The sequence below is a fragment of the Melanotaenia boesemani genome, chromosome 9, assembly GCF_017639745.1.
Source record: "Melanotaenia boesemani isolate fMelBoe1 chromosome 9, fMelBoe1.pri, whole genome shotgun sequence".
In the NCBI taxonomy this organism is placed as follows: Eukaryota; Metazoa; Chordata; class Actinopteri; order Atheriniformes; family Melanotaeniidae; genus Melanotaenia; species Melanotaenia boesemani.
In genome coordinates, this window is record NC_055690.1 from 29,091,572 (window position 1) to 29,117,405 (window position 25,834).

At 40.0% G+C, this 25,834-nt stretch overlaps 1 protein-coding gene across 3 annotated transcripts in view; it reads right to left on the reverse strand.

Moving 5' to 3' along the window:
* The window catches only part of b3gat1a (beta-1,3-glucuronyltransferase 1 (glucuronosyltransferase P) a), an 85,930-nt gene extending 67,383 nt beyond the window's left edge, over positions 1 to 18,547 (reverse strand). The window contains exon 1 of one of the 3 annotated variants that reach the window (XM_041995748.1): positions 17,958 to 18,547. The gene's annotated coding sequence lies outside the window, so the exon portion shown is untranslated. The remainder of the gene's footprint in view (positions 1 to 17,957) is intronic. The other 2 variants (XM_041995747.1, XM_041995749.1) reach the window with 2 other exon arrangements.
* Between the last annotated feature and the right edge of the window lie 7,287 nt (positions 18,548 to 25,834).

The window sequence follows — 25,834 nt, forward strand, 5'->3', positions numbered from 1 at the left end:
ACGGATTGCAGAAGCTACAAAAACCCTAACACATCATAGCAGTCTATTCTCTGAAGACCAGAGATGCAGGAATGAAGCGCTCATCTCCTCTCAGTGTTTCAGAGGGATGCAGAGCACCCCAGCTCATGTTGCCAGTATCTCACCTCTTTGGAAAATTAATGCAAAATCTGATTTGAATTAATGCATCTTAAAATGTAACAGGAAGCACAACAATTTCTTAATAAAAGAATTTTGGAGGAGATAACTATAGATGGCACTTGGTTTTTAAACTGAAATACATGAGCCTACTTTTGGATTTCATGCATCTACAATTAGCTATGAATCCTTAGACAAATTGCCTTTTATTCTAACATGGCTAGAGATACAGTTTTGCCTCTGCCTCCCGATGAGACCATGGAATGGACCCTGTCCATCTCTCTGGCATGACATTGCATTAACCTCCCGCATTCTGGTGGTCCATCTGGAGATAAGCTTACTATTACGGCGGGCCCTCTACCTCTGTCCACGCAGCCTTATCTCTCTTCCTCTGCTTCCTCCTATTCCCTGTCTGTCCTCTCCATCCCTCTTTCTTTCCAGTTCAATTAACAGTAATAGAGTTTGGTCATAGTGTCTGTTCATCCTGACAGCCTGCCGCCAGCTTTAGCTCCATCTTCTAACATCAGACTGTGTTGCAATTATGTTACAGCCAAGTGGTATCAGAGGCACCTGTGTCGTGGGGATGCCATGTGAGAAAACACCTGTGTGTTCACTCTGACCTCCAACCGGTGGCGGCATGAGCAGAGCTCTCCAGCTGACACAGTGTCTTGAATCAACCTTGGTGCCTTCAGGCAAATTGAAGGGGGACACAGAAGGTTTTAGGCTGCTGGTTTCATTTAGCTGCACAAATATGTGGGCTGGTGCTACCGGAAGATAAAGGAAAAGGGAAAAAAATAGGTTCAGGTGGTCTTAGGAAGCAGATCGCCTTTCACAGAATAAAGACGTCTTGCTTGGCTTGTCTAACCTTGAGATGTTACCTGGGGCAAATAGATTTGAGTTAATATTTCCTGTCATAATTCAGCTGTGAAAAACCAAAGAAAAAAAAAAAAGCAAAAATCAGCGTTGGTGTCTCTGTGGGCATACGTGCTGTGCGTGCTGATCCGATTCTGAGGATAATGTTCAGGTTTTGCTTTGTTCCTCCTTCTTGCCGTTAGGGATTTTGATGAATGCAGATCTTCTCCTGCAGTGTTTGCACAATTTGTTTGAATTCAGGCAGCGTTGGCAGTTTTGAAGGATTATTAATTTCCATTGTCTTGACTGGGGTGTGGGTGCACATTTGACGTCCTGTACTGCACTATGTATTATTAGCCTTTTTAAATCACTTTTATTTAAGTGTTAGTGACTCATAATTGCACAATTATAAAATGAAAGACTGTACAAACAAACGGCCTAGTGTTTGCAAGTACAGACACTGGGCAGAAATAAAAGATGTAACACCTTAAAAATGAGAAATTCGGTTTAATAATGTCATAATTTATAATCAAGTGTAAACTCAGAAATCACTGGTAAAAGGCTCCAACACATTCATTAAGCCTTTGTGTGTATAAACAAACTGAATCACTGTTGTTGAGGATACAATGAAGAATTTCCCTGGCATTACATTTTTTATGGATAAAAGCAAAAGACAGATTTTCTGTAGTTTCTCAGAATGCAAATGTTAGAAGGCAAATGTTTAAAAAATATTCAATATCCTCTTTTTCCATGCTCATTTTCCCACAAAGACACAATTTATATTTGGATGTGTCATCACATAGATGTCCAACATCCTTAAACATTTCGCTGTGATGACATTTTTGTTCCTCAACTCTGCTTTGGCACCATATTTCACTTTCCACATCTTGTTGCACGTTCAACACTGTTGATTTAGGAAAAAAAAAACACTTACAGGAGAAAAGAGAGATTGGTGGAAGGTGCTGACAGACTACACACTTCCAAGCAAAATGGAGATCTATTTGCACAATGTTTTGAATTAGTCCTTTCACTTCATTTGCTTCTTGCAATTGGGTCAAAATGCATTGATAGCAATTATAACGGTGTCACCATCGAACAAGCCATGACTCACAACTGCAATCATTAAATAGATGCTGCCTTACAGAAAAACAACAGCTTACAGATATGTTGTCATCTTTCAATTTCCTATATTTCAGTAACGTGTAGATTATGGTTCTAATTTTTTTTTGTTTTGTTTTTTTTGGGGGGGCGAGACTAAACTGGTTAATGGCTATTTTGGAGTTTTAAAATGTAGTTAGAAACCTTCACGTCATTTAGATTTTGCAGTCTACAGAGGCTGTCTCACACATGCACTGATCTCTCTCTCGCTCTCATTTGCTCTGTATATATATATATATATATATATATATATGCATTTATCATATGCTGCTACTAACACTGCATAGAAAACAAGGTATGCCCTCGTTTGACTAAAAATGGAAATGGATGAAAATGGACAAAACGATAAATCGTTGACTGTGAAAGTGTTCTTACACTCAGAAGGTGACTATGACAGCTTTGTTCCTCTGCAAGTTTAGCACAGGGAAAACCATAATAGCAAATTCTCCTTTTCAGGGGACTTAAAAAGGAATGAGACATGCTGAGGTGACAGCTGATGAAATTTTGAAAATGGAACTTTTCATTTGGGGTTCATATTTCAGAAAGAACTTCAGATAAAATGTGATGTAAGAAGAATATAATGCTTTATCTCTGTGATGCCATGTCCTGAAAACAGGATTTCTTTTTGGAAAGCAGAAAGAATTTCACTTTCAGATCAGCTGCAATGTTGCAACTTATTTGATTTTCTTTCAACAATGCTCATGCTATATGTGTTTCTTACCTCAGTGAATACTTAGGGAGCAGGTGATGGGGACAAAACATTTTGAGTCATGATGTTGCGGCAAAAAAAGCCCAAGAAAACAAAGATGATAATCAATAAGTGCATCAATTGCACATACATTACTTTTCCAAGAAGATAGAGCTGCTACTGGATCTGTTAGCTGCAGCTGTATTTGCTTTTGGATAAATGATTGAAATGAAATTAACTCATTAGACAGGTGTACTTCACAGCAGCAAATATAACATCTGCATGTACATAAAAGCAGGGTTAATCCATATTTATATCCAACCATGTCCTAGTAATATCAGTCAGCCATTTGATATTCTCAGAATAATAATACATAACACAATTCTCTTTATGGGCACTTGTAATTTAATTTAATTTAATTTAATTTAATTTAATTTAATTTAATTTAATTTAATTTAATTTAATTTAATTTAAACATTCTCAAATTTGATAATTTTCCTTTATCATTAATTCATTTATTTTTTCTTTATTTCATTCCATAATTTCATTTTAATACTTATTCTTGTTTAATTTAAATGGTTTAGCAGAGCTTAAACTAGAACATATATTTGGCTGTCTGAAAATATAATGATTTGTACAAAAAGCTAAAGTCACTCTCACTAAGTTAATCACTAAGAAATCCAGCCTCCTACCGCTTCAACTTTAACTTCAGATGATGCACCAAAGTATACTTAACATAAGAAATAAATGAGCTAATAATGCAATATCAGTATATCTTGCCAAGGAAATCTAATTTAGACATTTTTATTCCTTTTTACCAGTAGAAAGATGGAAATTTTGTGTTCCAGTTTGTCATGAATCACTATTAGTACAGCATCAGAAACAACTGTCACAACAACAAATATTGGTAAAATATGGGCCACACAAGCAATAGTTCTTCATTTTAACTGCTAAAAACGTCTGTTTCCTTAAAAGAATTTAAAAAAGAGGAATGGAGGCATAATGCTGATATGTTCTAAATGAGTTAGAACTTGGTCCAGTTCAATTTGAGATATTGTTATTGCAGTTACAGGTTGTGGCTAATAGTTACCTGTAGATCACCAAATGTCCAGCTGAACATGCAGATTACCAGTTAAGTATTCTTCTATCAGTCTGGAGGGTCTGAATTCTCAGACTATTTACTGTATGTTCTTCCTTCGGGTTAATGAATCAGTAAATGAGACAGACTGGGAGAAAAAAGAGATGTAGAGGGGATTTGTGGGTCACCCCAAACACTTAAAATCATCCACTTAAATAGTTGTAAATTAATGGCAGAAATTTTAATGCCACACTGTCTCTCTGTGTTATTTGACCAGTCATAGAGATTTCATTAGGACCAAAGGAAACAGGTCGGTTTGTGAAAATAAAGCATAACACTGTATGTCTCCTTTAAACATAAGTTTTGTCTGCTTCACTAGCCATTTACCTTCACTTCACTACACCATACAAATGAAACTACTGGCTGTCACCTTGGTAACAACATCATAAACAGACACAAAATTACACAAATTGTTCACTAGATAAATATTTAGGGGCGATACAGCACTGTGACCCTCATGCACAAACACACTGCCATGAAAGAGGTTCACACACAAAGGCGCACCAGGAAGCCAAAGATGCAGAGCGGCAGTCGCACTGATTTCATACAATATGAGACATCTCAAGGCTGCTATGTTGCTTCTCTCAGCAGGCTGAATATTGTTATGATGGTCTTTCTCTCTTTGTTCCATACTGCCCTTTCCATGCAGATCTATTTGCTTTTTCTCTGCGTCTGATCCAGAAGCCTGAAAGTTCATCTGCATTCAGTCTTTCCTAAAGCCGACCTCTAACACCAACAAATTACACAGGAGCAGAAGTAGGCAGCCCTGACTTTGCCCTTCCGAACCCTCACCTGCAGCGCTGTGCTAACCTGATGTAAATTAAAGGTATGGTCCTTTCAGAAAAGGTTTATTGGGATCACACAAAATGGTCATGTCTCTGCCCTTTACAAAGGAATTAAATATGTACAAAATACAGTCCCCGTCTGGTGTGCTCATCAGTCATCTTTTTTTAGCACTAAACATAAAGATTTGACTTCTCCAGGCGAATGAAACATGAACCACAGATTCAGAAATCCATATCCATTATCGTTGCATGCATGCTTTTCATTTGCAGCATGGCCTGGCTGAAGTCATATTGATTTCCCTCCCATTTCCAAGCTTCGAATGAGGTGTAAAATGTGTGTTTTCTCCCTTGTTCTGTTTTTATCATGATGGAAACCACATTTAGGCATAGTCATATAGTGATGAAGAGTCAATGAAGTCAGTGACTTTTGTTTTATATAAAGAAAGAGATTTAGTTAAGCTATGTCCTTTTTATAAGTTCACATCTGTGTGGCTACAAATACAGCTTGCACTTAAACGTCTTTTTATTAATCCATTAATCTCATTACCACACTGAAACTGACTGTTTAATTTTTTAGATTAGTAAATGAAGAACTAAAAGGGGAGGAAAAAGATTGGATAACAAATTTTATTAGTGTAATTACACTCCACTTGATGTGACTTCATACACTGACTTTTTAAAATGTAAAATAGAGCAAAATAAATCTAAGAAGTGTGCCAGCTCTCCCTATTAAATACTCATCTGTGGAGGAATTGTAGTGACCCGCTCTTGCATCCTTGCCCAAAGGCTGATGATCAGACTGTATAACAAGTGTGTTTTCAAGTGTTTTGACACCGATGAAATTAAGCATTTTCCCTTTAAGCCTTTAGCAGCACAGAAACAACACAGAAAAATCCTGGTCCCTTTGTCTGCTGTGGAAAAAGACAAAACACTCGACTGATGCCAGATTCTCCAGCACTGTATCTACCCCCTTCCCCCACCTCATCTACGACAGATGACTCACTCCTGAATGCCCTTTGGTGTGCAGACAAGACTTGAGTGACACAATCATAAAGCAGTCAATTAAATACACCCCCTCCGAGTGTCCTTCCGCTAGTCTGGTAATTTCCCTCCTGTTGTGCTTATCAGACAGCAGCAAGACGCTCAAAATTCTCTCTGGCAAATTCATTTATCAAAGCTAACTGTGCTAAAAATCAAGATGCAATATGATAAAAAGCAAATTTTCTTTGTTACAGTTCTTGTTTTTTTTTATTTCCTTGGGATTTCACAAAATCCTGATGTAACCTTCAACAGAAAACACAGAAATATGCTATATTGCAATGCAATGGTAAAATGGTAATGTGAACAGGTAGGTGGTTAGAGGAAGACCCACATAATTACTTCCTCTAAGCCCTGTGCTGTCTCTGCACTCAGTTTTGTCTGAGTCACTGTGTGCGGCTCAGACAAGCTCAACATCTCTCATGGCATCCAGCCCTGCTTATCCTCTTACTATCCTCGTCATCCTGGTGAGCCATAAAGGTTTTAATTAGTTAACCACAGCACTTGGAATATCAGTGATTAGCCAGTCAGCCAAAGGCTGCGAGAGCTCCAACAGATAGTCCCCTAACTGGGCCGCTGGTCATCCACACTCATACTGTCATTTGCCTTGTCACTAATATGAGTTAAAGGCGCTTTTCCATTCCCATTTGTTTTTGTACCATTGCCTGCTATACAATCCCTGTCTTGTTTGTCTTTGACACGAAACCTCTTTTCTTAGCAGTGATTGTTCAGCATTAAGTACCCAACATGTCAGATCCCATTGCAGGCGCTTGATTTGAGCAGCATCGACCCTGATTGCAGTGGGCGAAGCAGCTCCATTCAGCTGAAGAGGACACAGCTTTGTTTCCAGCCTAAACTGCAGTCTCTGGTCCCTTTCACCGGCTCTTTGAATATGAGCATGTCAATACTGCCATTGCACACAGATGCATATGCCCCTGTAGCATGATTCCTGCTCAGCTGAATCGATTCAGGCTCTGTTTGTCTCATTAGCTTGTAGCGTGCAATCAATCTCACAAGGGCATTTGTTTCAGGCCTGTAACCCACTGTGTAATATACCTCTACTCCTCTCTCCACTGTTAACATTATTCTGTCAACATGTTATGCTCAGTGATGATTTTACACTGAGCTGCATATAACAGAGCAGAAAAGTACAGAAGTGATGTGGTGCGCACACATTCACAAAGACCAAGGGTCATGACAACAAAGAAGCTTAAAAACTACTCACTCCAGCTCTTAAAGTAATTATCTAAATGCTTGCTGTGTTTTTACAAGCTTCAGTGATGTGCTCTTATGTTGTATATTTTATTCAGTTTAGTCTCTCTTAAAGGAACATTCATTTTCCTGGATTTTGGATTTAAGCAGAGCAAAAGGAAGGATTAGGAAGAACGCTCACATCAGTGCCGTTTCTAATGTAGAGCTTACAGAAGGTGTTGAGTGCATTAGTCATGTCAGGCCGACAGATGTGAGAGAACTGGACACCACAGAGTTGTGGCAGGTTACAGCTGGGCTTCACCTAAGGCCAAGCATTAACTTCTGCATTTAATAGAGCCACTTCAATCACCATACTTTACTTTTGACAACCACACCAATTACAGAGATACGTCAGCAAGCAGCACAAACAATTATTACTATGTCTTAGACACAAAGATGGCATTTAATACAACCGCCACTTTATCCACACAGCAGTTCACAGTCATCATTTTCATCCAGTGTGTCTGGCAATATATGTTTGCTCTATTTCTTCTGTACTTCATAGAAATGAGGCAAATATAAAGACATTCCCTCCCAAGTTTCTCATGGGAAAAAAAAGGACTACAATGCTGATTCTTTCTCACTGAAATCCTCTCTAACTGTACAAAAGCTTTTGAGAGGAGACAATATAATAGGTCCCTCAGTGCACTGTTCTGTTGATCTATTAAAAAGAAAACCAGATAAGCTATTTAAAAATCTCCCACCTTAAAGGGAAACTACTCCTCTTGAAATATTCTGTGACAAAAGTTGTTTCAGTGATTGTGTTTTGCATGGCTGACGAGGCTGTAGTTATGGTTTATTCACCCTTCGTATTAATCCCATTTTTGTTTGAAAACAGCAAACACTCACTTTGAGTATTAATACCAGCTGCCTTGTCAGGCTGTATCCCCCCTCTATTTGTAACTGGATTGTTTTGTATTTACATTACAAACATATTGTGAGCTCACATTTTTCTCTCTCAAAGAACATGTGCAGCTCATTTCAGTGGTCGTCCAGAGACATTGGAGGAATCTGGGATTTCAGCACTATATTACGTCTTGTTAAAAGGGATGCTTTGCACAAGCAATGCACAAATCATTGCTCAACCTTTCTGCTCTGATATCAGCCAGAGATGTGTTTGGTGTCATATCCGTAGCCAGGTTGAAAGGTTGAGTAGTTGCAGCCTTAGGGGAATCATGCAGCAGCCATCAGGATTATATAGTTGTGCAAACTTTGTAAAATTGCTTTTTAGCTTCAAGTAAAGAGGGAAGAAAGTGGGCTTCTGTCTATTTTTAAATGTCTTTGTAATAAAGAATCCAATGATGTTGACCTGTGAATACTTTGGAGGTTTGAGAGATAGCTTTCTGTACATTAATGTAAACAAACATAAAAAAGATATAATTTTTCTCCTATTGTTATAAAATCTGGTATCACTTTCTGGTTGAAATGCTTTGTTTTGACCCCTGACTCTTACATGTTTCCCTTGTGAGAGGCCCAGTTTCGTCAGACAGATGTGCATTCCAAAAGACTCTAAAGCACTTCTCTATCAGCAGCAATCTGTTTATTCTTTCCATCCATAGGTTCCATAATTTCCAACTGAGATGGACTTATTATAATACACAAATAGGCAACACGCGGTCAGCAGAAGATGTGACCACCACTGAGCTCACCCTACTTCTTTATCCATTCATTCCAAACATTCAGTATGTGCGCCTTTAAAACTTCGTGATGCACACGCCCACAGCAACACCCACCATCCAGATGCTGATGCTGTGTGTCACCTTTGCCACCTTATGAATAATTCAAAATATACTAGTATGGCTCCTACATGGATGAAAATGGTCAAGTGCCTGGCCGTTTGTCATTTATTCATTAATTCATGTAAAACAAGCCACTGAACGGGTATCAAACTATGAGGCAGTTCAGGAACAGCGTCATCTGTGGGAGAAACAAACTAATTCTGATGTAAACTTTGAGTTTTATACCTTTGCAGACCATGTACATCCATTAAAAGGTGTATAATCCACTGAAAAAAACAAAATCAAAGCAAAACAAAACAGATATTATGACTTCTTTTGAGTCTGCAATGCAGTCTTCTTAAGTATAGAAACAATTATGGAATAATTACGGGCATGAACAGTCTAAGCTCTTTACTTTGTATCTGTAGTTTAGAGTTTGTTCATGGTAATTAATTCCTGTAGCTGAGAAGCTTAGCAAATTAATGCCAGAGCAAGGCAGGTCAGACTTGCTGCTCACTGCTTTTATTAAACTGTTAATTAAAGCCCAAAGCAGAAAGGCGTTAAATAAGCATGCTAGATGCTCCAACAGGTCACCTTGTCCTTCAAATATTTTGACTCTAAATCGATTCTGATAATGATCTGAATTTCTGACAGCCACACTCAACATATCACATCAGAGGTCCTGCCTTCTGCGACCGAAGGGACCATCTGAGAAAATATTTAATATGAATACAACAATTTTACTGGACTGGTCTAATTTCACATTTGAATGCATTAGCAATAGCTTCCCAGAATTAATGAGGGGAACAGGGACACTTTGTGATTCAGAGATGTGACACTGTGAGTGAGATGTAATTGGCACCTGCTGCACATGAAATGCCATGCAGGGAGCGACAAGAACAATAACAAGGCGCTTTAACGAAGGCCTGTCATCTTTCACTCCTCAGTGGGCTTGACACTGTTTGGCAGCTCCGAACTGCGTCTTTGAACATTAAATTCTTCAACCTCACACTTCTGCCTCAAACACTCCAGCAAACATTTACACATACAAAGAATTTGTTTTTCTAATTTCTGCACTTCAGAGAATTTTGAACAATGTAAATTCTAAAATGACTTCATGTGGTACTAAAATGTAATGTAAATAGATTTGACACATTTTACTAAGTTGCTGTTATTTAAGCTTTGCTATGCTGGCATTGTTGGTCTGGAAATGTAAATATACCAAACAAATCACAGACACCAGACAGTCTTCTGTCCACTAATCTGATTTCATACTTTGCAACAAGGATATTTGTACCAGAGCAGACCATGAGAATGAGTTCAACACATTAAGCATTTAAAAAAATACATCAGATTGGTCTCAGAAGAGCTGTTTGCAGAGGTCCTGAACTGCAGCTTGCACAACATTGCTGTGCTAATCCACAAAGAGAATCTCACTCGTACGGCTGCAGTTTAACCCATGAATGGATGTGAAAAGGAAGTGACCAATAAAAATCATAATCTCACCTTCTGTAGTTGGTCACACGCTGGTGCTTGTGTCTAAAATATGAATAACAAACCAATCACCTTTACGCCCATTTTAATGAAATAGCATTAAGAGGCGTACTTTAGACCCCATTCTGTGACCTAAGCTTTCAACTAGCACATGGAAATCTGAGCATTCCCCTTCAGCCTTGAGACATCATTTATGTCTGACAAACACCCTGTTTGTTATTAACATTGGCGATTAAGATCAGCAGAAAATGAGATTGCTTGTGTTGATGAATTCACAAGCCTGGCAGCATCATTAGCACCAACAATAGATTCCCGAAACACATCAAGGCTCTGCTTAATAATGAGCAAGTTGTTTTCTGTAGATTGCACAACATGTCGGCATTTACACCGTAGATCATAAAAATGAGGGGGGATAAGAGGAAACAAGGATGAAATATCAAGTTGTACGATGTCATTTTTCCCCTTCAAAGAACAGCATAAAATCACCCATAGAAGCCAACACAATTCAAACACAGGTTTCCTCATGGAGAAATATGAAAATGACTAAAGATGACCCACAGAAGGGTGCTGGTGGACCTCTCAGCTCTAAGTATACAGCAACAGCTTTATTTTGCCTTACAGAGTTACGTTTACAGAGTCCAGTTTCATCCTGAGGTGTCAAGAATGGTTGCGGTCATAAATCAACACAGACGGCCTCCCTTAAGCATAATTTTTCACTGGGTGGAGTAAGCATTGTGAAACAGCTATCACCATCTCACCAAGTCACTCCCACCCCCCCACCTTCTTTAAAAAATACAGCATTTTTTTTTTTTAGGAAGGAGAGTGCCTCATAGAATTAAACTATTATTTATACTACATTTAATATTTGTATCTATTCATATTAAAAAAAGTAAATCTATCCTACAGCCCATTGTTTTCATACTACCATAGGTTTTAATGGTGCTCTCTTACCTCTGGCCAGGGTTGGTGAAATAATCTGCCAGTATGCTTATAAGGTGATTATTTTCTACTGCATAGGTGGACAAACACTTATTCTCATTGAAGCTTATGGATTTATGACAAAACTCTCAAGTGTTTTTTTTTTTCAAAAGGGTCATTAGGAAAGTATGTTTGTCCCTCAGACCTAGGAGTTCTTCATTGCACTGTCTTGAGCATCGCTGATGCCTAATCTGTGAGTAAAAGGGAGTGGACTTTCACCAGCCAGACTACAAGCATGAAAGCTACAGAAGGTTAATCAACAAATAGTCCTACTTGTGTCAGAAGTGATCCTTATGTTGGCAGACACAGAAACGATTCTTTATTTTTTGCTTCAGAGTTCAGCTGTGTTGCTTTGTTTACAACATCACAGCAGTACACTGATGTTACTCAGCTTTAACACGCCCACAGTGTTCACCGCCACTGTCAGGTCACATTATCATCGAGTGGCTAGGGTGACGATAAGGGAAGACCTCTGTCATCATGTGAAATTATCATCTCCGACTTCTGATCACAGACACCTTCTGTTGGGCAGTATATACAGTTTACCATAGCTTCACAGTTGGCTAAATGCAACAACTCCTCCCTCTGGGCTTAACACTCTGCTAAAGACACAAGCTGTCCCATCTCTGCCACGATGATTGTAGGTTAAACTTATTTTGCCATGAAGGACAGAATCAGGCTCTTTCTTCTACCTCACCAGTGTTACACAATTGTTATGTGAAGATAGTCGAGACAGAGGAGAAAGTCTATTCTTGGTCTCTCTGTGTAGAAGAACATGGTTTGACAGTGGGGGAGGTAAAGTGCTCAGGCTGGGTCAGGAGCTTTGCTTATTGTTTGTGCCTGAAGACATTGTAGACCGTGTGCATCTTTGTGTGTGTCGTGCTGTACCATAGACATGTGACCACACATACAGTACGCCTCGGGTAGCATCTCTGCTCCGTCTCCTAATCTTCAGCAGGCCTGATGAATGTGAACAAAACAACTGATTCCACACTGCCAGCTGTCTCTAATACCGTCCTTTCTATCACAGCACGAGGCCCCTAGGGACCATGGGTAACCACAAATACCCATAATAAGATTATACCAAAAAAATTCATTAAGAAAAAGGAAAACTTATTTGAATCATGCAGCATTACTGATTGAATTGGTATTAGAAGATTCAGCAGTAAATCCCTGCAAAACAAAAACGAAAAAAGAAAAATCAACTCTTCATTTTAAGATGCAAGTTGTTCAGCAGATGCAAAACACACGTGGTCAGAAGAAATCATTTATGGAGATGTTGCAGGTTTTAATGAATTAAAAAAAATGAATAAATGGTCTTTAGTGTGGCTTTTCTGACCAGGAAAACAGGATTTTGTTGCTGGAACAAAAAAGCACATTTCAGTAGCTTTCATTTGACAGTGATGATATACTGTATGTAGGCATCTGCTGACTCAGTTTATTTATAGCTGATGAGCATCACAGCACCAACAAAGGGAACAAGTAAACCTAAGAGTCTCCATTCTTGGCACAGAGGATAATTTAATATTTGAAAAGGTGTTCTGTTTGTTGTTTTGCTTTTCTCTGAATGAATGGTATCCTGAAAAAAAAACAAAAAACAAAAAACAAAATCTGAAGGGGAAAAATGTATTTTAAAGTATCTTTTATAATTCTTATTAAGCATTTCCTTACTTTGACTTTAAAGCTTTCTATTAAGAGCACCATCACCTCTCTACTATAAGGTAGCACTCCATCTTCCTCTTATAATTCACACCTTTCAAACCCAATTTCCCATTTAAGTGAGGGGTTGTGACCTACATGCTGATTTTATTTGGCAACCTTCCTGAAAATGCTGAAACAAGTCAAGATGAATTCAACAGCTCCACCAGTTTGTAGGAGTTGAGCATCTAATTATCTGGTGCTGCTGGTCAGTCTGAGCTGCTGTGATGTACCTCAGGCAAACAACTGCTTTCCCTGGAGGGACAAAAGCTGCTAGTAAGGCAAACGGCCTCCTCCAGCAAAAAGTCTTCAGAGCACAGTTTATTTTAATTCCTCTGCAAGATGGTGGCTGCTGTAATGGGCAGCCAGACAGATTTTAAAGACCCCACGGTGTGTAATCCAGTAAGTTACAGCAGTATTGCTGCAAAGCTAACAGATTGTTCTTAGTTGTCATTTCCCTCAACCTTAAAAATTAGTGTTTCAGACTTGTTTGATAGCGCATGCTAGCAAGAGGATAGAAACATACCAGCTGTTTTGAACATGCACCATGTGTGATTAGGCAAAGAAACGCAAAAAGACTTTATCAGAGGAAGGATGGAAAAGAAAGAGAGAGACAGTAACAGATCAAGAGATAAGACAGGGGTCAAGGTAAGACTGTCTTTTACTGGCTGGAGAGAGCCCACAGTAAAGGTAGGAAGTGAGACAGTTGCTGAATTAGCCGCTGAAAGAGGGGTACGTCACTGAGAAAATTTAAAAAATGCTCAGCAGTACATCTTTAATATTTAAATAAGATTCCCTGATTTCTGTTGTAATTCTAGTGTTTGTAGTGCTAGACTTTTTTAGAGCAAAGATCCGACTCAAGTGGCTTGGTTGTCCTGATCCGTGGGTTTTGGTTTGGTAGTTTTGTCATGTTATGCTCTTCTTTGTCTTAATTTATAGTTCTTTCAAACTAAGGAAGTAGAGCAGGAAGAGAGAGGCCACAGAGCAGGAGCTAACAAGCAGCAGACATGAAAAAGAAGGCACACCAGGGACCACGGGCATGTGGTCCCTGGTGTGCCTGGCGAGGGCCCTGTCTGTCCTAAGTCCCAGCATGCCAGAGGGGGACCTGCCGACCTGGATCGGTGAGGAAATCAAGGAGTTGTTGCGTGATCCGATGTGTGTGACCAAGTGGGACTTGTCGATCTGGATCGGGAGGAGGATAAGCCATTTGTACAGCCTCCCTGTAGCCCTGGACGGTGCCATTTTTAATCCTTTTAATATTTTGAGCATTTTTAGCCCATTTACTTTTTATTGGACTTTTAGATTAAGTATTTTAATTTATTTATGTGGGCATTTTTGTTTAACTTAATTGTTGTAATACATTTTTATTGTAAAACTTCCCTGTCCCTTTCCTTCTTGGTAATTCAAGGTGTGCCCTCACCCGGTCATTTTACACCCTAAATTACATTAGTTTATTCAGTCCTTATCAATCATAACTCCAAACATACGTCTATAGCCCTCGCCATCACAAATGAACAGAGGAATCTTTGTGTATTGATGGTATACTTGCAGCAGGTAGTGTGTGGTGCATCCAAACTTCACATTCAATCTACTTGTCTGCTGTGAAAATAAAAGCTTTAGAAGTAAATTGTGGTAAATATAGCCTAAAAAAAAGTTAGTGGTGTTCAAACATGAATCCACACCAGTCAAAGTGCAACTGTTATATATACCTACAGTAAGCACATACTGTACTGAGCTTCCCACAGCTCTACAGCTGAATCTGCAGAGAAGCTCACATACCTTCAAAGAAAGAACTCTACAGCATGCACTGAACAGACATCAAACATAAATGAATTTGGCCCAGCGGAGTGGAGTTTCAAAACCTGCCTCTGTGAGATCTCGTTGTAGGTAGGCATGCTACACACACACCCACATGCAGCCCTCAGTTTCAGTCAAAAACATTTGTTCAGAGTCTAATCCCAAGGCCTCATACATGTCATTACACTGTGTAATGATGTGTGAAATTCTGCTAAGCTGCCCATGATGAACTTTGCATATGGATGTTCGACACTTGCATTTACTGTATTGTTAATCTGTGCATTGATATTGTAAAATAGCACAATTGTGAAATTTATTACAAAGTGCTCACTTTTTTGTTATCCCTATGAAAATAGGTTATTTTTGCATTTACATAAAGACGGACTTTAAAACCTTTATGACATTTTAAAAGAACTTGTGTGGCAGTAAAGCTTTCTATGTCTTGCTCTGAGTTGATGACATTTATTGCTTCACATTTCAAAGCTTGTTATTAATTTAAAACGTTTAGAAATAGTAAGTGGAGGGTGCTTATTCTGGACAATTAGCCATCCAGTAGCATAGAGCTCCAGTAACTGAAGGTAGAGATTTAGAAAAGATTTATTTTATCTCATTTAGAAGCTTAAATACTCCATGAGTTTTAGAAAGACAAACAAATTCCACTGATACTGTTAATCATATCAACTAACCACAATTCATATTTTAAAAGACCCACCCAACAGAGTCCCTCCAAGCTACATTTGCAGACTTGCAGCTGTGTTTTGTTTATATTTCTGGCCCCGCAGCACTCCGTATTGAACACCAAAAGAGAAGGGCAACCTAGAACTCAGAATGAAATGACAAACCGTCCGTCTGCATAAGCGACCTCTGGATGTTATTTGCTGACATTGCTGGATTGAGCAGAAACTAAATATATACACGGTCATGGAGTGCAGAGCTATATAGGAGCATGCTAATGCCCATGTGAGAAACAGCTGGGAACACACAACAACTTTGCACGGGAACATCACTGTTGCTCCCAACATGTACAGTATGTATACTGCAAAGTAGAAGATGCACCATTCCTCAGCTCAGATAAAACATAAACCACTCTGACATGTCCATTACAGTGAAGATTTATAATTATTAAAAAAGGTGGAATAAAAAGGGAAGAGTACTTGCTGTTTTTTTAAATAACTTTCTCAGTTCATGAAAATAGCAGCTTGAAGGAAAACATATTTGCTTATAATACCTTATGTCATGATGGGTATTGTTATGCTATGACTGCACTGGCCAGAACTTCCTAGGATATGTTGATGCAACTTGACACATGAGTAAGGATTTAGGACCGCAGCCCAACCCTACAACCCCACACTGTGCAAGTTTTTCCACAGAAATGACCAACAGTTGCTGCTAGCCTACTACACATACAGTGCTGTGCATAAGTCTTGAGCTGACTCTCATACTTTAACTTCCAAGAAGTCAGACTTTTTTCTTTTACTCTGGTCTTCAGAAGCACTTGCCCAGGCTTATGAAGGTCTTTCAAAGATTTCTTTGGATATTAGCAGTTTTTTCCTAATTTTGTTCCTCTATAGATGAACCAGCAAAAACACATAATAAGCCCACTTCTTTATTTGCATGTTTGCAAAAATAGCAAAAATAAACCAGTTTGACTAGCAAAAAAAATCAGTTTGCACTAAAACGGTGATTCCCACAGAGCTATTACCCAGGTTTTGTCATATTTCAGCATGATGTGCAGTGTGTTGTTAAAGATGTTGAAGGAAACTGGATTAATGGAGGACAAAAGAATTGTCAAGGCTAATAAAAAAATCTACAGCAGATGAATAGTAGCTGAACGTCTCTCAAAAATAGCAAAAATCCTGCAAAAACATGACACGCAACCTCAGAGATGCATCTGGTCCTTTCACTGATCCTTCTACCGTTTCCTAACACACTCATGGATGGGTGCTTGTCAAGAGGCCACTCCTAATGAAGGCAAAGGGGTAACGTTTGATGCATGCCAAATTACACAAGAACTGGATTTGAAATAAGTGACAGGTCTTATGCAGTACTGACTCCTCCTCAGGGCCTGTATCTTAATGTCACTGAAGCGGTGTGGGATCATCTTGACAGAGAACAGAACAAAAAGCAGCCAACATCAGAAGGAGCCTGGACTACCTCTAAAGACTATTATAAATTACAATAAAAGTTGTTGAAGGTGGTTATCAAATATAGGTACTGTATTTTCATACGTTTGCGTATGTTTCAAATTATCACTGCAGCTATTTTTTGTTTTTCTGTGAGCATATGAAGAAATAAGAGGTGGCTCAAAACTTTTGCACAGTTCTGCTTCATTAAGCTCTAAACTCTGTAACACTGAACTTCCAGTACAAGTTCCACATATAAAGACTGCAACCTCAATATATGCTAGTAGGTTGAAACAATAGATGGTTGCATTTTCTTTTTTCTTTTCTTTTCGCCAGAGAGTCAGTTGTCAGTTGTGCACCTGTGCCGAAGAAAAGAACAACTATCCCTTCATTGTTTCACAAAGAGCTGAGGTTTTCTGTGATGTCAGACAACATAATGCTGAGTTAACAACACTAGCTTATTTTTTTTTGTCAAACTGATGGCTCTTTCTTGTTCTCCTCTGTGGATAACTTGTTATTTTTATGTAAAAGGTTGTGTATGGCTCTCCAGTGTCTCAGACTGCTCTAGAAATCACGCATTGCGTTTTGTACTACCAATTATGCCCTTTTAAAAAACTTCATCATTTATTTAACAAAACATTAGTTTTCTTCTCTACACTCGATTTTGGATTTGTATATGATGAAAAAAGTGAATTCAGTTTGCATTTATCAGCTGAACTCAGACTTTAAATTCCAGTTGAACTAGCCCTTAGAGAAAATCTCCCCTCACCCCTTTCACTATCTTAGCACCCAAATGCTCATCACGAGGATTATCACCAATTCTTTTCATCAGGCTTACACTGAACTCTTTTTCTTGCACCAGCTCACACTGCCTCTCTGCGGCACGCAGCATCCCAACATGCATATATTTTCCCTCTCACTTCCACCGTGCACAGAGACCCGGGGACAAAGATGGCAATCTCCTGACTACTGTTCTAAACCTGATCAGCATGGAAATTGGTTCATCTCTGTCAAGCACGCTTTCAAGAGCTTCTCTGATATCCATCTGACTGTGCCAGTCTTTCACAGAACAAAAAGCAGATAATATGGTATCATTATGTTTACCTCATTCAGAGACTTCAGTGTGCGACTGCTATTCCCAGCGCATGCGACAGAAGGACTCCGATTCATTCTAGAAATCCTGTTTTTGTCTCTGCTGTGTGTTGTCCCCCCTTCCTCTTCCTCGTCCCTTGTAGAAAGAGAGGCAGCATTCAAAGCATCCCTTTCGTTTACTCTGCCATGCCAGCAGAAACCCGCCTTCATGCATTGGATGATGGAGATAATAGAGAGAGGTGGGGGGGGGAGTATAAACCAAACAGAGGACTTGAACTCCCAGGATTTATTTTCCTCCCTTCCCTCTTTCCTCTTCTCGAGCTCACACACACTGGAACAGTAGCATGAGGGGAGACATCAGAGTGGCAGCGATGTATGTGTTTTGCCTCTGTGGCTCTTCACCTCTTCTTTTCCGTGCTCTCCCTCCCACCCTTCTCCTCACTACCTCTTTTTGTGTCCCTCTGTTTCTCTCTGTCTGCGGCTCCGCGGCTCAGAGGCAGACTGCTCTGTCGTGACGGGTGAAACGGCTCTACGCTTGCAGAGATGTCTGTGAATGTGCTTATGTTGGGGGACTGAAGTAGCCTCTAAGCGGAGACTGAGCCCACCCTCCCCTCCTCCCTTCCAGAGATGGGCTTTCTAATGGCATGTACCACTGAAGCTTGGAGCAGGGTGGGCTGCAGCACTGAAAGAGAGGAGGAGGGGGGATGGAGAAAGTAGGAATAAAGGGAGTCGCTCAGAATAAGGGGGTTGTTCGTTAAGTAGTTGATTCTCTCATTTATGCTATTTAGCTTAGCATAAGGAGTGGCATAATGTCGAAGCTCTAATTGTGTTGCAGTTTGCTCTTGCACAAATGACCTCAGCGAAATGACCCCTCATTTCTAATAAAGACAACAGCTTGGACATGTGTAGAAAATAGGAGTGCATGTTGGTGTTGGCAGTTCTGAATTAATTCTGGAAGAGTTGCAGCTACACCACAGATAAGGCATTCAGTCATGCTTGACTGACTGCACAATGGAACAAAGGCAGATACATATTCCAGAAACTGGCTTTAATTAACGCAAATTTGCAAGCAGATAAATAAGTAATACAATTCAGTAGTTGTAAGCCCAAGCTGTACATTTCTAGATGCTGTGCTTCAGCCTGAGTGATTGACAGAGGCGTCCCCAGTACCAGGTCCATCTCAACCTTTCCATCCTGTTAAAAAGTGCACCATCTCATTTCAGGCGTCACTGAGTAAAGACCTGTCTGTTGTGGAGGTGAGACAGCGTCTGGTGTGAGGATCAGGAACAACCACCTCAGCCAGCTAACCTCCTCTGAGCTCTGGAGAGCAGACCTGGCTCTCTGAGGAGCTTAGCCATTACAGCTGGAACAGGAAGAGGAGGTCTGTACTCGACAGAACAACTGTGTGGGAATTTACACCTGGAAAAACAAGACCAGAGAGAGGCAGAGACAGAGAGCAAGAAATAATGTCCCCCGCCAGTGTATCACATGAATGACAATGAGGAAACGCATACCAATGCATCTCAACACATTTGTTTTTAATTATGTCAGTTATATTAAATGCACAGACTACTTTGCATTTTGCTATCATATAATGAAAAAGGCAGCAGCCAAAAGGGCATTTAGATCCCTAAATTGCTCCTATGATCGCAGCTGCTAATAAGATGGTGTGTGTGTCTGAAAGCTGGTATAACCTGAAAAAAAAGAAGAGATACATCAGATGATCTGGCAAGCGTGTGATACATTTCACTGCAGTGTGCCAGTCGGTATTTTGAGCTTTAGTCTGTTAGTCAGATTGAACTGCAATGACTTGAGCTGCCTGAATCAAATAACGTGCGAGTGTGACACGGGGCATTAGGCACAACAATTTACAGGAAAAGAATCACTCTATCAGGGAAGGTTTCATCACTGGAAGAGAAAGAAGAAGAGGGCTGTCTGAGGGTCCAGTGAGCACTTTGAATCACATATGACCAGAGTGACAGCATGGGCTGGAAGCTGAATCCATGCTTCCAGTAATGGAAGTAAGATGACATCATTATTACTAAACCATACTAAAAGACTTTTCAATCAAGGGTTTAGGAAGACAAAAATTATTTAGTCACTTTATTTCTTTGTGGCTTGATGGGAACTGGAAGACATAAATAGAGGACTATGTGTAAACCATAAATCTAACCATGCAAATTAATCATTCAGTTTTAATGCCTTACTATTTTTGCATAAAAGTGAGTTAAAAAGTAAAGCATTTTAAATATGAGGAAAGTCTAAAAGCATTGTGTAGATGGGGGTTTTAAACAACTACCTGGGGAGCATTTGGGGGTTAAGGGCCTTGCTCAGGGGCCCACAGTGTTTGCCGGCCCACTGTGTTCCTTTCATGAAGGAACTATGAACTGGACAAAAACTGGGATATGAGCAAATAAACTTTAATAACACATTGAAACTGGCTGCTATCATGCAGGAATGCATGCAGAGATGCAGGATGCTAACTTTCTGATGAATTTAAGCTTGAGCTGCTAATCTGTTTAGTGAACATGGTGAGAAAAACACTAATTGTACCATTTTTGTGTCTTTGTAAAGCTGCAGTGTTCTGCACTGTGGACAAATAGCTGTTTCACAATTTGGCTCATATTGGGTCAGCCTGTGTATTGCCATCCCTTTTGTAAAGCTAGCAATTTGTATTTACAGTATCAGCAGAAATACAGTCTCTGAACACTTCAGTACAGATATCAATATAAAGTCAACTTGAAGGAACAGCTTAGCATTTTGGAAACATGGGGTGATTTATTTTGTGAATTAGATAAACAAATAGAGATCCCTCCAATTATGAGCTTGGGGTCAGGCTGAAACTTTACTTAGCACAGAGAGAAAAAATTTGGGACATAAGATGAGATGGAGTGAAACAATTTCTTTAAGACATGCTATTAAAGTGAATGTGTAATTCAGCTCCATCTTTACACCACTATAACTGATTCTGGAGTGCTGGAGACAAAAAAAACACATCATGTGTCAGACTTTTTTTTATATGAATACACTGAAACATGCTTGTGTAAAGAACTATAAATACAATGGGCTCAACAATTAAATTTGAGATGAGAAGGTGCTTGTACAGATGATGCTTGTGCACAAACCATGTAGACAAAATCCAGGTCATGTGCTGGGTCAGTGTATCAAGGATCTAAACCAAGACTTGATCCTGTGATCCTCTCTACCATCATGTGTCATTTTGACAAGTCAAACATGAACATATGGGTCTGTAAGTGTATATGTGTGTGTATGTGATTGTTAAAAGTATGCCATGTATATCTTAAATCTTTCATAGCTACAGCATGGCTGTGGGTGGTGCCTCTTGCCTTTCTGGAGGAGTATGATTTTTCCTCACCAGCCATCTGGTGTGTCTTTTCAAGCCCAATAAGAGGAAAACAGAGAAACGCTGGTGTTCAGCAGATGATAGAGATGGGACTTGAGTAGGCCAGAGCATACACTCACATACACACATGCATGCACAGACACAGGACAAGGGCAACAGATGGAAGGGGGCCCGAAATGCTGCCAATGCTGGAGCCAGGCCTGGTGGGCAAGCCCCACAGGGCTCATTGGGGGTCCATTGATATGTAATGTTCTGACAGAGGTGAATATTTCAATCCAGACAATGTAGCTCTACTGTGGCTGGCAAACGAAAATCCATCTGGGAATTGTAAAACAAATGCTTTTCTTTGGTGTATGATAAGTGATCTTTTTCAGATCACAGTAACAACACTAACACTGACATTTAAATATACTAATATTCTTCATTCTGTATTTTTGAAGGAGGATATACTTTACTTTAAAAATACAAATAAAGACACAATTACCACTATTTTAGCATAAAACTGCCTTTTGGGATCATTTTTTTCATTTATTATCTAATTATTTTCTTCAGTTAGTGAGCATAAAAATGGTTTCTAAACATTAAAAAGGTTGTAAAGAACTGAAAATGTACACCTTTCGTATTTTGGGCATTATTTTCTAAACACACACACAAAGACAGATCAACTTACATGTTAACATAGGAGCCTTTTTTTTATCCATTGAAGTCCATAGGTGGAATCTGTAGGAAAGCTCATTGGTGCCTCACTCTCCGCCCTGCAAAACATCTACACCTCTCGCCTCACCCGTAAAGCCATCTGCATCACAAGAGACTCCACCCATCCTTCACACAGCTTCTTCTGCCTGCTGCCATCAGGAAGGAGACTGTGAAGTCTGCAGAGCCTCTGGGCCAGGACCAGCAGACTGAGGGACAGCTTCGTCCACCAGGCTGTCAGGATGCTGAACTCTCTCCCTGCTCTGTCCCCCTTCCACACACCCTGGACTCTGACACCCCCCCATCAGCACACCATCAGGAACAAGCACACAGCCACTTTAATCACTTTAACCAGACCATAAGCTTGTCTTCTTTTTTGCACTATAACCATAAACATACTGTATTGTACTGACTGTAATTTGCTTTGTCTGTTTATAATTGTGTTTAATTTACTTAGTGATAGTACTTGTTTTGTTTTGTTTATTGGCTTACATTCTTTCTTCCTTGAGCTGCCACCTTACAGTGGTGGAGGATGATCCTAGGAGCTCTGCTGTTGGGGTCTTTATACTCCTGGTAGGGTCACCCATGGCAAGCAGGTTTCTAGGGGAGGGACCAGATGAAGCGCCGCTCAAAGCACCCCTATGACGATTAAACACTATTGATCTAAGTTTCCCTTGCTGGATATTGGGTCTTTGCCCCGGGTGACATGGGCACCCCCTGCCGTGGGCTCACCATCTGCAGGAGGGACCATAGGGGTCGGGTGCAGTGTGAGCTGTGCGGCGGCCAAAGGCGGGGACCCTGGCGGTCTGATCCTTGGCTGCAGAAGCTAGGTCTAGGGACGTGGAGTGTCACCTCTCTGGCTGGGAAGGAGCCTGAGCTGGTTGAGCGGTTCTGGCTAGATATAGTTGGACTCACCTCGACACATGGCTGGGGCTCTGGAACCACTGTCCTCGAGAGGGGGCTGGACCCTCTTCCTTTCTGGAGTTGCTTCCTGTGAGAGTCGCTGAGCAGGTGTGGGCATCAGCATTTTTTGTTCAGCTGCTGAGAAAATGACAGCTTGCTCTCTTTTTCTGCCAGCTCCTGTTGTCCACCATCCACTCATCAGGGTTTCCTACGTTTCTCAGGACCTCCCACATAGCCAGGCTTTGTAAGCCTCGCTTGAATAAGCCTCAGTTAGATGCAGCTGAAATGTGTTAGTGGAACGGCTAGAGCCTTAATTCAGAAAAGGTGTTAGTTCAAGCGAGGCTTTCCCGATACAGCCTGGCTTTCCTTAGTTACGTTTGTGGAATACCTCCCCGGTCCTCAGGGACCACTGCCAGGCATGTTTTAGTTCTTTCCAGCTCCAGCACACCTGATACAGATTAATCTTGTCAACTGCTTGTCAAGTTCTTCACGAGCCTGTTAATAAGCCATTTAGGACAGTTGTCCATGAGAACCAGGATTGAGAAACACTACAATAGAAACACAGTTTTATAGTCATTGATCTTTAATATTGTTACACACTGCACCCTTAAATACTTCCCCTTTAATTAGACTCACCTGGGAAAAACTAATTTTCAAACTTGTCTGAGATTGTAACTAGTGATCTAAACGGACAGTAGAAACAAAACAAGCAAAAATCTTCCACAGAAAAACTACAACCCAAATGTTTAATTAACTGAAATTCTACATACATAATAATTTGGGAAACAGGATAGCTCTATGAAACAAAAGCACTTAAAGCTTCTAGATATGCTGTTGCTGCATAGATGGGAAGCAAACCAAAGAGAGCATGCTACACCTCACTTTTAGAAAAAAAAAAAGAAATGAAAATTACCATGAAAATATGTTTAAGAATTCTCTTTTAAGGAGAGAAAGTTGTCTAAAGCTTTCTGAATTTAGTCTACAGTATGCAACATTTTGGCACAGTCGTGCTTTTTGTGTCTTGCAGAATGGCCTGGAGGCGCATAGTCACCAGGGACTAAAAATGACAGAGTGAAAATGGAAAAGTGAAGAGTCTGGGCCATGTCAGACACAACCATGCTATTTCTTCATGCTGCATACAAGAAAGGGTGTGAATATGCATGCTAGTGACCAACATAACAGTGAGCATAAACAAACTGGCAGCTTGACACTATTTTGCAAAATGTCAGATTCTCTGTTTTTAAAGCAAACACATCTACAATAACTGCATCTATGACAAAAGCATGTTAGTGATGGTTGTAAAGATCATTTAAAATATTCCATGGGCTGATTCATGATCCATCTCTGTGCTGGGTTTCCCATGTCTACTTTTGGGCCAATCAGTAGCTAGAGGGGAATGTGCTCCCAGGTGAATCTCCAGGACTTATAGATAGCAAAGGTGCTCCGGCCCCATTTCCTGATAACAACGATTAGCCTCCCGGGAGTCAAAATTAGAGTGCAGCTATGGAAAGAAGAGTAAACCTTTTGAATAAAATATCATTGTCTGTAAAATAAATGATCTCTAATTAAAAATCTTCACAAGGAGCCCCCAATGAAAGTTAGAATTGTAGTAAATTTTATGCTGTTGAACCTTCCTCACAGTGTTTGTCCAGACGGGCGTAGTGCTTTTGTGGGTAGTTGAGTACTCATATTCTCCAACTGTCATCATATTAACGTCACCACCATGCAGGAAATGATGTCAGATGAATCTGTGTGGTTTACAGATTGTCCCTTGGCAGCATTAGGTCAGGATGCAACACAAGACACTGACTGCCAGCTAGCGCAAATCCAAACACTGTGTCTCACTGCCTGGAACATTTTGTAAAGAACATCTAAGTCATTAATTTTCTCACATATGCATTTTGAGAGAAATGGGAAAAAAATAGGAGAAAAGTACTGTACAGTGTTTTGAAAAGTTAAGAGGGGAGCAGCAAGAGGCCGAATCTACCCAGTGAACAGCTGTCGCTGGCAACAGCAGGTAGGCTGAGGAAGGACTGTATTTACATTGAATTAGGCCATCAGCTGGACAGTATCCTCAGAATACAAGCGACTCAGACAGGATCAACGAACAGATGTCTGATGCTTGTGATTCAAGGGCAAATCCTTAGACAGCTACAAATCACAGATTGACACTTGAGCATCTGTAAGAGGGCTGAGCTCCTGACACTTGCAGTGCTGGATATTTTTGCTCCCGTGCCACACCGGTCACATCACTTTGGCTTTCAGACTCTGAATATCAGAATCATAAACAACTGCCATGCCCAAGGGCTTCAATCAATTTGAGCATTAGGCCAGCCAGTCCTAATATTTTTATATTTATTTAATTGGACAAAGTGGCATCAATAGATCAAAGCTGGAAACTTTCTGTTAAATTTTTTGGGGACTTATACATCTCAACACAGACTGTTTCTTCCTTTTTTCCCCAACTCTTGCTATTAAAGGCTCTTGGCTTGGATAGTAGCACTGTAAGCACATTTTAACATTAGCTGACTCACAGCTTGAATTATTGGGCAATTAAAGACAGGATTTAATCTCCCACCTCATGAACAATTCTGTTATTAATAAATACCATTAACTGCAGCTTTTCATACCCTGATTAGAATTTCATCCTTTGCATGTCTTTTCATAACTTTTACATGGGCTTTGACAACCCCTCCACCTCTAGACTGGTGCACAGCTAGCTGGTTCTCACACACTCTTCAGACCAAACATTTAGCTTTTTGGGTGACAAAATTTAACATATGACAAAACTCCTTAATTTTATTATAGTGTTTCTTTTATTTATGCTTTTTCCATTATCATCATTTGTCAAAATGTACTTATGTACTGTAGCAGTAAATCATTCTGATTGGCTCATCCATCAATCTACTGTTTCAAGAAAACACTTGAT